At 42.3% G+C, this 14,160-nt stretch overlaps 1 protein-coding gene across 9 annotated transcripts in view; it reads left to right on the forward strand.

Annotated features, from left to right (window-relative positions):
• Window positions 1-14,160, forward strand: part of NRXN3 (neurexin 3) — a 1,691,473-nt gene that overhangs the window by 778,762 nt on the left and 898,551 nt on the right. The window lies entirely within an intron of this gene.

Here is a 14,160-nt window from a genome sequence, read left to right on the forward strand (position 1 = left end):
TGTCATGACGACTGAATTCTCTGTCACAACTCAGTTCTGCCATTGTGGCACAAAAGCTACCACAGACAATACGTAAACTAATGGGCTGGGCTGAGTTCCAATAAAACTTTATTCACGAAAACAGGCAGCAGGCCAGATTGGGCTCAAGGGCTGTACTTTGTTAATCCCTGGACTAGGACCAGAAGAGAGGTGTTTTTGTGGGAAGTAGACTAAACCACCTAGGATGGAAACTGTAAAGCCTGTGGAAGTTTGAAAAGCTATTTATTTAAAGGAGTTTTTATTGCAGGTGTGGTAACGCGGTGCTGGGCAAGATCAATACTGTCCCTGTCCTTAGGAAGTTTGCGCTTTGTTTGGGTTGTTGGGGAACGTGTAAAGACGTAAGTGAATTCAGATCATGTCAAATGCAATAAATAAAATTATGCAAGGTAGAGAAAGCACCTGGACTTGGGAGGAAGTACAACTTCAGGTGGGACCATCCTGGAAGCCTTTCTGAGGAAAGGGACATTTGAGATTTGGACATTTGAAACTTGAATGGTGATAAGGATTCCGTCGTGGGAAAGCTTAGGGAAAGAGCCCTCTGTGCAGAGGCATTCACAAAAGTCAAGCGCTTATGAAAGGAACATACTTCGTGTGTTTGGGAAACGGGAAAACATCCGTGTGGTTAAACCATGGCAGGTAGGGCAGAGGGAAAAGGACTATTCCTCTCTATCCTGAACTGTCCCCATTAGACTGACCTATAGTCACAATTTTAAGTGAGTTAAGGAACTCACCTGGGGATTTATAATCATCCTCTGTTTGATTCTTTATTCCCTTAGGGAGGCAAGTTCAAAGGTATTTGCAGGAAATGCTTAATGTCAAAGTGTAGTTTTCACCGATTCTAATCTACAACTATTAAAGTAGGAGCCAGCCAATGTTCCAGTTGAAAAATAACTGAATCACTGTTTGAAACATATTAAAGAAATGATGAGACCAGGACGTAAGAGAAGAAGACTTGGTGGGGGATAAGAAAGCCATGCATCAGATCCGTAGGTCTAGTCATTAGGACAGTGCAGAGGATTTCACAGTAGCCGGTGATCTTTGACTGCTAAATTGGGCGAAACAGCTCAATCATTTTTAGTTTCAGCATGGATGCCTAGATGCCCCAAACTCCTCAGTTTTTGGGAAAGTATAGATAGAAAAAAGTCCTAATCCTACCCTAAAAGAATCAGTTCTGTTTTACAGAAAATATTGCATCTGGTCCGGTATTATATGGTAATTTTATGAAGCTTTGGCAATAAGATTATTTTAAATTCATTGTCATTTAGGGTTGTGAAAACACCCAGGGAAAATTGCTGGCATCTAAATAAATCGCCTTGAGTTAGTTTGATCAAGTCCTTTGCCTCAGTTAAGTAGAATTTGAGGAAATGGTTCTACCAGAATTAAGGCCAGTTCAGGGAAGTTAATTAGAGTGTCTTGCCTTGAAAGACAAGTTCGTTTTCTAGGCAATGGTGTTTGATAACAGTGCTTCAGATGAAAGCTAAAGAATTTTGTGTTCTGTTAAGAATTATTGGAAGAGACCATGAACAGTAACCTATTACAATTTCAGATAGCCAGAGGGAGAAGTCAGTCTGCATTAAAGAAAAGAGTGTCATTTTTTTAAAATAAAATTGCTTCCAATACATGCAATAACTAGACCAAGATGTGATGCGAAGTGTGTGCGTGTGTGTGTGTGTGTGTACATGCATGTTGTGTATCTCCATCCTAATAAATGATCTTAGAGGTTATATAAGCCTGACTTATTACTACCATTGTAGTGGATTAAAATACAGTATTTCTTCCAAGTTACTTGAAGCATACTTAAAATTATTTTTATAAGCCAGGCAAATAGGCTCAGCAAAACTGGTTTGATATTTTAATTTGCTTCACATACCCATTCTTTGCGGGTACTATAAAGATACGTGTTAGCCTAGATTCTGTCACAAATTCTAAGTTTGTGTTTGATCCTGAATTCATAAGTTTTATTGAAGGTAGATGTCTAAATGCAGCATCTCTGCTAACATAATATTGGAATTTCCAAAGTTAATTGGTCAGGAGGATGAAAATAAGAGATTGTATTTTGTAACATGGGGTATTTTTTTCCCCTGTCTTACCACAAGATATTACAGGAATTTAAGAAGTTTTTAAAAATTTAAATCAGGATTTTTATATCCACTTTTTCCGGGTGTTTCATATATGGTGCTAGCATATTACCACATGCCAGGGGGCATTAACGAAAATTATTTGATAATAAAATAGTATTTGGTGGTTCCATTTCTTTCTTTCCCTTTTCTAAGAGGGTATAATGTATTCCTTTAAGCATCTTGAATCTCTTCTCTGGGAGTTGGCAGCAGCAACTGTTATAAAGAGAACATTTTTGAAATATGGGTCTTAATCACGTCTAGTGCCGTATCTATCAGCGTTTCCATTTTATACGGCACATTCAACTTCATTCATCTGACAGCAATGAAATAATGCTACTTTAGACATCTACGGAAGTTTTATTGAATATCATCAAATGCTTAGCAAATATTTAAAACATTTCACATATTCTTACAACTGGGAATCACACATTGAAGATGATTTCCTGGTTTGGGAACGTTAACGTAATGAAAAAGTGAGAAATACATCTTGACCTGACATGAAAGTAGAGTAAGATGCTAGCTTTCCCGAGTGGCTCCATACTTCTTATAGAACAGAGCAGTAGGAATATTATTTTTCCCCTACACTGTTTGCCAGGCCAAGGTCATATGCCTTAGTCTCGTGGCTAACACTGGTGACAAAGCTTGGACTTTTGATTTCCAAACTGTAACATGCAGGTAACAGAGAGTTGATGAAGCAAGCCACTGTTCTCACTGCAAATGGATAGGACAATAACATGTTCACTTATTTGCAATTTTAGCAGAGTTTCCATGGGTATCAACTTCTTTTCCTCCATTTTCTGAAGTGTCCTGTGCCTTGGAATGCCAGCAGCTTCACAGTTCATTTTCTCCTATGCTTTAGTAATAGTGAGCCAAAAATAATGTAATTACCATTCCCATTTATATTTGATTGTTTCATAAATAGTAGAACTATAACTTAAGTAGGTAAAATTGTTCTCTCATTCTTTGCCTTTGTTCAGGTACACATATGAAACTGCTTTTCTGCAGAATAGGTTTCTAATTCCCTTGCCCTTGAAATAAGACATTCTTTAAAATATATATATTTTAGAAAATTGTTTCTAGCTCAAAGGATGCTTAACTTTGTCTCCTGAATGAAAAATGGTTACCAAGTTTTCCAGTTGCTTATAATTATACCTGCCGAACAGTTAATGACGGCTACCTCAAGAAGTCCACGTAAGATGCTGAGACAGTCAATGGCTCTCTTTAGTTGTTCTTGCCATGAATAGATGATCCTTCCAGATGCCAGGTGTTACTCCTTAGCCAGCTGTTTCTCTTTACAAGGAGGCAGCCATTCATGAAAAAGAGCTGTAATTACATACATTCAGGTATTTCATAATTAAACTAACAGCTGATTATAAGATGGCACGTGGCATGAGAATTTGAAACAAGGCTAAGTAGGAAGGAGGCTATAGCTTGGTTTTTGTTCCCATCTTTTTATTTGCCTTGGACAGGTCCCGTCTATGCCTTGAGGCGCAACAGTGGGTGATACCAGCCTATTTCGCAGAGGGGAAAAGAGGAGGACAGGAGGGGTAATGAAAGCCCCTCAATCAAAGGCAGGCACTACTATAAGAAAAAGTCATCTTTTTTGACATCCCCTGCCCCCCCCCCATTTTTGAAAAATATTGGATCTCGGCTGTGGTTTAAATAATATGGTGTCAATTGCTAGGATCAGAGAAAACTGAATATTCTCATCAGCATTCCCGTGACTCAGTGATTTTAGTTTTTTAGAGGACGAATCTTGTTACGTAGAACTTTGAATAGGGGCCCACACGTCATTTGGAAACTGTTGATTTTGTTGAGCTCTACCAGGCCCTGTGTAAGACACAAGAGTTGTAGAGTCCTGGCCAAGTGGAATTTATAATCTCCTTTCACATACCAAACAGCGCGCTCAGAGAGAGAGAGAGTAAAATGTTACCCATGAAGGTGTAACCAAGGGGTTGGAAATGGATCGTTGTATGAGAAATGCCCGTGGCACCCCTGTTGCCCATCTCCTACCAAAGCTGCTCATGCTAGAAATGGGTGTGCCCCCTCTTGTTTCTGTAAAGTTCGCCTATTTCTGTGGCTTTCATAAACGAGATGGTTTACTTTCATGCTCTTTAACAAATTCTGTAATTAGGACACCATAAATTGTTCACTGCTACTGGTTATCTCATTTTTCATTTTTGCCTAAGACCTCATGCCTCTTGAGTGCCTCTTCCTTCAGGAGTTCCTGGAGCTCATCTTGGTAGTCCATTAATGTCAGGAAGCCTCTAAGATTTCTAGTCTTGTGAAGTTTACAGAACGTTTATGTCCGTGACCTATTACTGTTTCTAGGGAGATCATAGTGTGTCCATCTACCCTTTAGGCACGGCAGGGTGGACGTTCCTTGGACTAAGCATTTGGCTCTGCTCCCATATATAATCTAAGAAATTCAAGTAATTCTTTTCACCTGCTGCTTTTCTTAGAGTGTTTTAGTAAGAAAAGCATCAAAACAACCTGGTCAAGAGGAGGAATCTTGGGTCAGGAAAGCTTAAAGACATATTGGGAGAAAACATTTGAAACGATTAAAAGATTTTGATATATCAGGGCAGAAGAAAGCTATTTTAGGTGGTTAGCATTGTGAGAAGTGACCTTCAAAACTGAAAATCCAAACGGTTGAAGCCCTACTGCGTTCCAGGCACTGTGGTCAACAATTCATGTTCATTTCCTCATTTAGTCCTCTCAACAACCCTACCGAGGAGGTATTATTATTCCTCTTTGAAGTGAGGACATAAATATATTTGGTAATATTCACCCAATATTTATTGAGTACCCATGTGTCTAAGTGCTGATAATGTAGCTCGAACAAGACAGCTTATGTTTTAGAGATGGCGACGGGCAGTTAGCGAGTCAGCGGGTAAATAGCATAATCTTCCTGGGACAGTATGTCATGAAGAAAGAACAGCTAGGTAAGGGAGGGAGGGTAGGAAGATGGTCAGGAAGGCCTCTCCAGTAGGGGCCATGGAGCTGAGACTGAGAGAAGCAGGAGGATGCCCCGTGGGGGTCTCGAGAGGCAGCTCAGGGAGAGGATCGTGGCAACTCAGAGGTGTGTTTGCAGGATGGGAAGAAAGCATGTGTGCCTGGAGAAGGAACAAGGGGTGGGGAGTGGTAAGAAGAGAGACAAGGACCAGGCAGGGACTTGCCAGTCAAGGTAAGGAGTTTGGATCTTATTTGAAGAGCAACAGGAAGCTTTGGGGGATGTTTCAAGTAGTTGAGTGATGTGGTTCAATTGATACATTCCAGCATGCCCTCAAGAGGTTGAGTAGTTTGTTCGAGGTGAGACAGGTACAGTGAGGAAAGGGGGGGTTAAATCGCCCCCCTGGAGTTCAAAACCAGGCCCTCTGCCTTTAGACTTCTTCCCACCATGCTGTACTGTTTAACTTGATCACCAGTATCAAGATATTGGAAAGAAGGGTTGTAAACAGTGGTAACAGAGAGAAAACCACACTGTAAACAGTAGAGCTAAAGTTTCCATTGTTTTAGGAAAATTAAACAGTGCGGTGAGTGCCAACTCCTGGGATCTGGGGCACAGCTCACCTTTGAGTGGCAGGCCTGTGTTGATCTTCAACCCCCGTAACCAGGTCACGGTGAGGAAGCTTCTGTTTAGACGTTGCACTAAGAAGAGCAAAGCTTCCAAAATCCTCAGATGTAAGGAGGGCCAGTTAGTTTGAGTCTGCTGAAGCTCTCTTGCTGAATCTTCTCTTCCTTCTTGCTCATTACCTGTCTAGCCAACCCCTGCACTCCCCAGCACATACTCAATGCAGAAAACAGCAAGTTTTGGAAGGTTAAGGGGCAAGTTGTACATGTCACCCTTGACCCTGCCCCGCTAAATCAAGAACTGCATAGGGCATGTGGTGGGGGAAAGAAAAGGGAATGCTTCTGAAGAATTTTTGTGTGTGGCAGTCTCCCATACCCTCCCATCTCCTCCCTCCACCCACCCCCAGCCCATCTGTGAAGCCTGAATCCTTATACAGGCTCTCTGTCTGCAGACACCCCAGCCTTAATCACTTTCTCTGTATTGTGTATCACTCCCAAATCTATCTACTTATGTCAGGTGTTTACCAGTTCCCTTCAGCTGTCTGCTCCTTATCTTATTCTTGATCAGTCAACCCTGGGCGACTCAGGTGGGGAAAGAGAGAGAGTGGGCCTGGAGAAGGAAAGCAGGAATGGAGAAATAGCGGTGGGCCATCAGTTAAGATGATTCCAAAAATAGCTCAGCCAGGCTGATGATCGCTGTGCTTGCAGCCACCCAGTAAGGAATTTACGCACTCCGCTAAGCTGGTCTGCTGAAATGTATTCCACCAGCTGCTCCTGCAGTTGGTGGTGGCCGTGGGCTGGCCACACCTTCAGAGAAGAAATTGGAAGCAATAGGTTTGGGGCATGATGGGCTCCCACACAGAGAGATGAGATTTGTCAGAGACCATTAGAACTCCCCAGGTGTGAGGCATCTGTGTTCTTTTTAAGTTATAATCTGGCCACTTGGTGTCCAGTATTTGTTTTCTCGTTTTTCTCTCATTCTTTTTTTAATGAGGTGGAGGGATGAGTGATGAGAAACGGTTGTCTCACCCCCCCCAATTGTTTGTCTGTTATTTTGTGGTTGTTGCTACAGTTTATTGTATACATGGACTTTTTTCTTGTTTGCACTTCCTGTTGGGGGATTCAGCTACACAAACCTCTCAGCCTTATGTCTTATAGCACTTTGGTCTCATCCAGGACTTTCATTTACCAAGTTGCTGGATCTAATAGTGTAGCAAAAATAAATGCAACTTTTATAAAGAGCCCTGCCCCTCAAGTGTGCTGAGCCTATATCTTGTAGAAAATGCAGTGTTTCTCCCTGTGATCTGATCTAGCCATATGACCCCTTTTCAGAATGAAATGATCTTTCACAGGCTGTCAGAATTTTGTAATCAAGTCTCCTCCAGCCACTATACCTCTAATTCCTTTTTTTTTTTTTTTTTTGGCATCCAGATTCTCTCCTGAAACACTGTGGGGGTGCCCCTGTAATTTGGCACACTTGTGGTCTTGCTTTGACACGCAGCACACACTGAACCAGTTTTTAAGATCTCTTGCAAAATTTGTTGACTTCATCCCAAATCCCTAAGTATTCAAATTGTATGCTCTGGAAAAAGTTAAGATGTTTAAATTTTCCAGACCAGGGAGCCTTAGGAAACCATCAAGAAATAGCGTAACAGGAGAAAAAGCAAAGAGGATGTTAAGTATTCTGTTATCTGTCATGATGAGGGGGGTAGAGGGGAGAAAAGCAACTTTCTCCTTACAAATTTCAGCTGCTGCTGCTGCCCTGAATATAAATATTGTTATTCAAACAGGCTTTCTCCTACTTCTTGGTAGGCTATTCAATGAGCTACAAGATAGGAAGAGCAATTTTCTTGCCTAAGTGAGGGGCTAGCCCTAATGCGGTTTCCAGGTTCAGAACATGTGTTTCCCTAGGTCAAGCTGGCACTGAGAATCTGCATTTTAATAAGCATGCACAGTAATTCTGATGTAGATTACCTGGGGGCCAGACCTGGAGAAAACTGTTGTCTAAATTTTAGCTGAATTTTTTTGCAAGTGAGTGCTGAAATTTGGAACCTTTGAGAAGAAAGGAAGTTGAAGGGAAATAAAGCAGTATTGTCTTTGTCTTCTGTGATGGTGTATTTGGTGATGTGTATTTTGTTTTAATTTGTTGTACAGTCACTGTCGTCTTCTGTATAATCCATGTTGAGCTGTGAATGGGACAATTTACTTAGTGGAAAGACGGCATTGGCAAAAGTGGGAGAAAATAGACTCAGACAGGGGAACATTTGGGCTGAAGTCCTACAGTGTGTCAGGGACAACTGTGTCCTTGTTGCCACCCAGATAAGATCTGCATGTCCTCCCTTAAGCAGCAGAGAGCTGTATTGAACCTTGGAGCGCCCAGGAAGTGTAGTCAGCTACTCCCTCCCCATAATCTGTCCGGATTCTGTAATGTCCGCCTTGGCGTTCACTTAACCTACATCGCCACCTACTGTCCACCCTTGTCCCTAACTGAGGATCTTGCTGGGGGCGGCTGAAGATGAGGTAGGTGAGACCACACCACAAATGCAAAGAGAGACTGTAAATGCAGCTCTCTGGACTCCTATTTAGGATGGTTGGTTTGCAATGGTTTTTTGTTTTTTTGTTTTGTTTTGTTTTCAGAATTACAGCATTTCTGTCCTTATTTCTAAGGTCTCCCTTTATTTCAATCCAAAAGCAAATTACCTGTGGGTTAGAAATAGCAGCCAAGTTCTGATTAAAATGAAAACAAACCTCTTTCCACCTCATGTCTAACGCTGTCTTTGTTGGCTTTAATGGTTTTATGGATTCGGGGATTTTGTGTCAGTTCCAGCTGTGACTAATGGCCACTTTGGGCCCCTTCGAGTGCTCCTGGTGGTTGTCTAGCTAATGTATGGAAGGAGACCTAAAAATGCTTCTCCCCAGTCCTTTGTTTCTATATTTTGGTATTTTTTCCTCTTTGAGGATGTTTCCTGCTTGAACCGAATGGGAAATACGCCCATAGTGCCCTTCTCTGATTCCATTAGAAAGAGCCAGTGTCCTTTGGGAAGAAGCACCTTCTGGTGTTTGTTGGTTCCTTGCTCCTGTCCTTGGCTTTTCTAGAACTGGAGATGGAAGTCACCTTATGGGTTTCTCTGGTCTCGTTCATTGACTCCTGTCTTCCATGAGCTTGTTCTTCATTTACTCTTTTTTTTTTTTTAAGATTTTATTTATTTATTCCACAGAGAGAGAGACAGCCAGCGAGAGAGGGAACACAAGCAGGGGAAGTGGGAGAGGAAGAAGCAGGCTCATAGCAGAGGAGCCTGATGTGGGGCTTGATCCCATAACGCCAGGATCACGCCCTGAGCCGAAGGCAGACGCTTAACCGCTGCGCCACCCAGGCACCCCTTCATTTACTCTTATATTGAAATACTTCAGTTATCCGAGCTTCCACCTTTAATGAAGACCCACTTTTGTGTGTTCTTATATCACAGGATAGTATTTTAGAAAAGAGATCTTTACCTAGATGTAAGACTTTGCTTTTATGATTTTGAAAGTTAGTCCAGGCAGAGCATTTTCAAGTTGATTTCTTGGAACCTGCGACTGAATCTCTGTATTAGAAGCTAAGTAGAGTTTTCATTGAGTGATATTATGTGTGCAATGATTTGGGGCGTAGCTTAGATATTAGTGATAATAGCTTGGATATGTGATATTTGGCATCAGACAGTCATTCTGCTCATTTTTGAGTGTTGTTGTTGTTAATTCTTTCTTCCTTAACATTTCTGTAGCTAAATAGCTCTGTTCCAGTATTTCAGTCTTGATTTATAGGCTTTTATCTTTGTTGAGAAGGGTGGAGGCATTTTAACTGCCAGAGTGAGCATGGTGGGTGAGTCATTGTTGAGGGGGAAAGGCTGCTTCCTCGCTCAGAAACCCCCTTCGTGTTTCCAGTTGTGGGACACGGGTTGCTCTGGTCACCGTAAGACATTTGCCTGTCCTGCAGCAAAGGGAACGTCTGTTCCTTTTGTACCTTTTGGTCCAACCCTTCCTGTGCAGGCATAGCTTCTTTCAGTGAGACCCAGCTTTCCGGGGTGAAGGTATCCCACGTTACAAGGAAGGCTACTTTCCCCACTTCCTTCGTACAGCCCTGTGGCAGCGCTTCTTATAGTCAAGGACCTGGAAACCACAGAGCTTGTTACCTCTAGAAATTGAATTGACCTGTGCATTGCTCTTTTTTCTTTTTTTTTTCTTTTTTCCTAGAAAGAGTTATCACAGTTCCCAAACCTTTAGCCTGACGCTTGGAATAGAGGGGCTATGGTTTTTTGAAAATACTCACTTAACCCACTTATTTCCACACCTGAGTCATCATGAAAAACACCTGAAACATTTTGGGGGGGAGAAGAAAAGACTTCTCAGGATCCAGAAATGTTACTTTTCATAAATGTCTCCTGGAGGATTTGATAGTCAGTCTGTGTGAGGACCACACTCTCATCAAATTGCAATCATTTTTACAGGAGGAGAGGAAAGGAAAGTTTGTCTCTCTTGGCTGGAGGGTTAAAGTCTAAATCCTCTCTCTGTTTTTGGGATCCTTAGCCATCTTGCTCCTGTCCTATTTTGGGGATACCTCCTTTGCAGTGGGTGCTTTCGTCTAATGTGCTGTTCACTTGAGATGCTGGCCAAGAGTTGTTGATGGACAGGCAGACAGATTGGTCGACATGGGAAAAGGCCTTGGAGAAGCAGCTAATAGAGGGGAGGAGGAAGAGGTCGCGGAGGTGGCTTTATCCAAAAGATGCGAGGCTCATCGGCATACCGTGCTCCATACCCATCACTGGCTTCATTCGTTTACTGACTATTTGGTGAGCACTGTGTGTGTGTGTCAGGGAGAGTAGTGAGTACTAGAGATCGGAAGGGGAGTAGACATCGTCTCTTCCTTCACGCAGCTTACTAGTTCCTGTAGAGACAGATACGAAACAACCACACTAGTACAAACTTAAAAACTTAACTAGGTAAGTGCCATGAAGGAAATTTCAGTGTGCAAAGGCATATGGCTAGAAGCCCTGCTCTGTCCTGGGGTGGCTGTGGAGTGTCAAGGAAGGTGTTCCTTGGTAAGTGGCACTTGAGCTGATTTTAGGATTATGGGTAGGAGTTACGTAGGCAAAGAGAGAGGGGTGCGCAAGGGACCTTTAAAGAACGTGAAGTGAATGTGGCTGAAGCGAAGTGAGTGATGAGTAGAATGGCAGCAGATGAGGCCGGAAGGGGGTCAGAGAGTGAAGGCTTATAGGCAGTCATGATACGCAGTTTGCTTTTTTATCTTAAGGGCAACTGAGCTCCTGTCCGTTCACCTTGATCAAGCCAAGTCCTCAGCCTCCTCACCTTTTCTGTTTCTTGTCTGTCTGTGCCAGTCACCTGAGCCTCCCCCAATGATGGTAGCACCATCTGGAGTGAAGGAGGTGCTGACAGGCAGTGGGTGCACACTCCATGGAGGGCTGTGTGCCTACTCAGGGCTGGTTGTGCAGACTACTCTCTGAGTCAGCAAAGGGAGGCAAGTGGAAAGCGTCCTCGCAAGCTGGGCACATGGCCTCACGCACTTTCACGCTCACTGTGCCCCCCGTCCACTGTTCTCTTACCCACTTTACCTCTCCAAGGTAGGCTGACCAGCCTGTCACTGTAGACCCTAATTTGCCTGGCTGCAGCTCCAGTGAAGAGAGGGTCTGCAAGAATGAAGAGAGACCACTGCCTCTGCACGTACAGACACGATGCCCCCCCACTCCCGCATCTCTCCGAGATGTGCAAATTGTCTCTCAGTGTTTTCACGCACCAATAAGGAAAACTTGTATAAAGACTAATTGTTTTTATGCTTCCTTTATAGAACATGAACACATTTGAGTTTTTGTAACTTTTTCTGGAATGTTAATGCAAGGCTCAGGAATATCAGGTTTATAGGTTTGTTTTCTCTATTCTCAGAATAGTTTTAAAACCATTAGGGAGCAGAATGCCTACCTACATGCCTTCTTCAGTGACAGTTGTTTTCAAAATATCTGTCTTTTTTCTAAGAGAGCTATTGAGAGAGGGGCGCCTGGGTGGCACAGCGGTTAAGCGTCTGCCTTCGGCTCAGGGCGTGATCCCGGCGTTATGGGATCAAGCCCCACATCAGGCTCCTCTGCTATGAGCCTGCTTCTTCCTTTCCTACTCCCCCTGCTTGTGTTCCCTCTCTCGCTGGCTGTCTCTATCTCTGTTGAATAAATAAATAAAATCTTAAAAAAAAAAGAGAGAGCTATTGAGAGAGAGAAGTAAGTGTGGATGGACATGAAGGGATTATCACACAGATGGTTTTATGATCTGCACTGTCATTGCTGTCGTGAAGGAGGCATTTATTAAATGCCAAATGCTGTTTAGCGTTGCTATAAGCTCTGTTCTATGAAGAGTATTACAAAGTCACAATCTCTGTCCTGGGGAAACTTCAATCTGTGAGATAGCCTTGGTTTATAAGCACTTGAAAAGGGCATAAAAGTAACAAGAACCAAAGCAAGATTGCAAGAGATCGGATCAATAAATAAGTGGACTTAAGGCATTTATATTGCTTATAAGTTAAATGTCAGAACAAATCTGGGAGGCTGTTGTATTAGTCAGGATAGGTCATATTGTGCTGCGGTAACAAACCCCGTACCCCAGTAGCTTAACACAGTGGAGTTTCTCACTTCATAACCATTACAAAATGTCAGAGGACTCTGCTTTTGTGCCATTATTCAGGGACCTAGGCTGATGGACCGTTTACAACACCTGGAATGTTTGCTGGTTATCCTGGAAGGAGCAAGGAGATAAGGAGAATCATGATTGTTCTTGAAATGCCAGAAGTGATATTTTACTTCCATTTATATCTCATTAGCCTAGGCAAGCCCTGTGGTGTACATAACTCCAAGGGAGACAGAGGTGCAATCCTACCGTGTGCCTTGCAGGAGGAGAACCAGAATATTGGTAAAACAGTAAGGACTTCTGATCGAATTTGATAATTATTCTAGCCACAGTAGTTGATCAGTCTACCAAGTGAATGATAGTAACACTATTATACTTAAGCAATGGAACACTTACTGTGTAACAAATGCTTTGTTAAATAGTTCACATACGTTATTACATTTAATTCTTTATCAACCTGTGAGGTGAATTCTATTATTATCTCTATTTTCCACATGATAAGACGAAAACCAGGAGTTTTAAAGTAACCTGCCCAAGGTCACCAAAGCTAGTATTTAGCAGAGCTATGATTCAAGCCACTTTCTCCTAATTTATGAGTCTGAGCAGTTCTCCTATTTTCGCATTATGCAGTTGAAGTCTATTGACTTATTTTGCGTAGAGCTGGAAAGAACAGACTAGAGTGATTTCTGACTTGGTCACTTAGAATAAATAAGATGTGTCTCTACTTTGCTGGAAACCATCTCTGGCTTTGTTGGTCTTTGGAACCAAATGGATTCCCTTTCTTTTGTAAACTGCTCTCCAGCTGTTTTCTGCATAGCTTTTTGTTTTTGTTGTTGATAAATCATCCTTTCTTTCACACGAGTAGCTGGTGCTTCTTGAGAATGAACTTCACAGGCTCTTTCACATCTTTGTGGTGCCATCTTGGATTACAAGGACTTAGAACATCTTGTAAACATGCCCACTAAAGTACTGTTAGGAAAGCCTTATAGTTGAAGGATTTTTAAAGAAAACTTAAACACTTTTTAAAAATGCGTTGTTTCCCCAAATTGCTTTTTTCAGTTGTTTTAGTTTTCTCCTGTTTGTCAATTAAATCTCTCCCTTTTGGGGGCGCCTGGGTGGCACAGCGGTTAAGCGTCTGCCTTCAGCTCAGGGCGTGATCCTGGCATTATGGGATCGAGCCCCACATCAGGCTCCTCCTCTGTGGGCCTGCTTCTTCCTCTCCCACTCCCCCTGCTTGTGTTCCCTCTCTCGCTGGCTGTCTCTGTCTCTGTGAAATAAATAAATAAAATCTTAAAAAAAAAATCTCTCCCTTTTGTTTCAGAACACTTTATTAGTTCTTTGTTTTGTTTTCCACTGTATATTCAGTCCCTAGCAAAATGCTTGGTGTGTTTTATTTGCACAGATATGTCTTCAAAGTGAACGAAGAAGTCCGTGAACTTGTGGATTTCATGATCAGACTCCAGGTTCTTCTTCAACTGTTCTACCCTACTTACCTCTGTCACCAGTGCTTTGATGAATAGTGCTGCACTAGCCACTCTATGGCTCTTAATTACTCCATTGCTTGCTAGCTGTGTGATTGCAGTGGGTTTTGTAATCTATTCTCTCACCTGTAGAACGGGGATAATGATAAGCTCTACCTCTTAGGTTTGTAGGGAGCATTAAATAATTTCGTGCTTCAAAGTACTTAGAATATTGTATGACATAAAGTACAACTGTGATTTCTTTATCCTTTGTGTTGGGAATCAAAATTTTCCTTCAAATTTCG

This window comes from Ailuropoda melanoleuca, chromosome 14 (genome assembly GCF_002007445.2).
Source record: "Ailuropoda melanoleuca isolate Jingjing chromosome 14, ASM200744v2, whole genome shotgun sequence".
Lineage (NCBI taxonomy): Eukaryota > Metazoa > Chordata > Mammalia > Carnivora > Ursidae > Ailuropoda > Ailuropoda melanoleuca.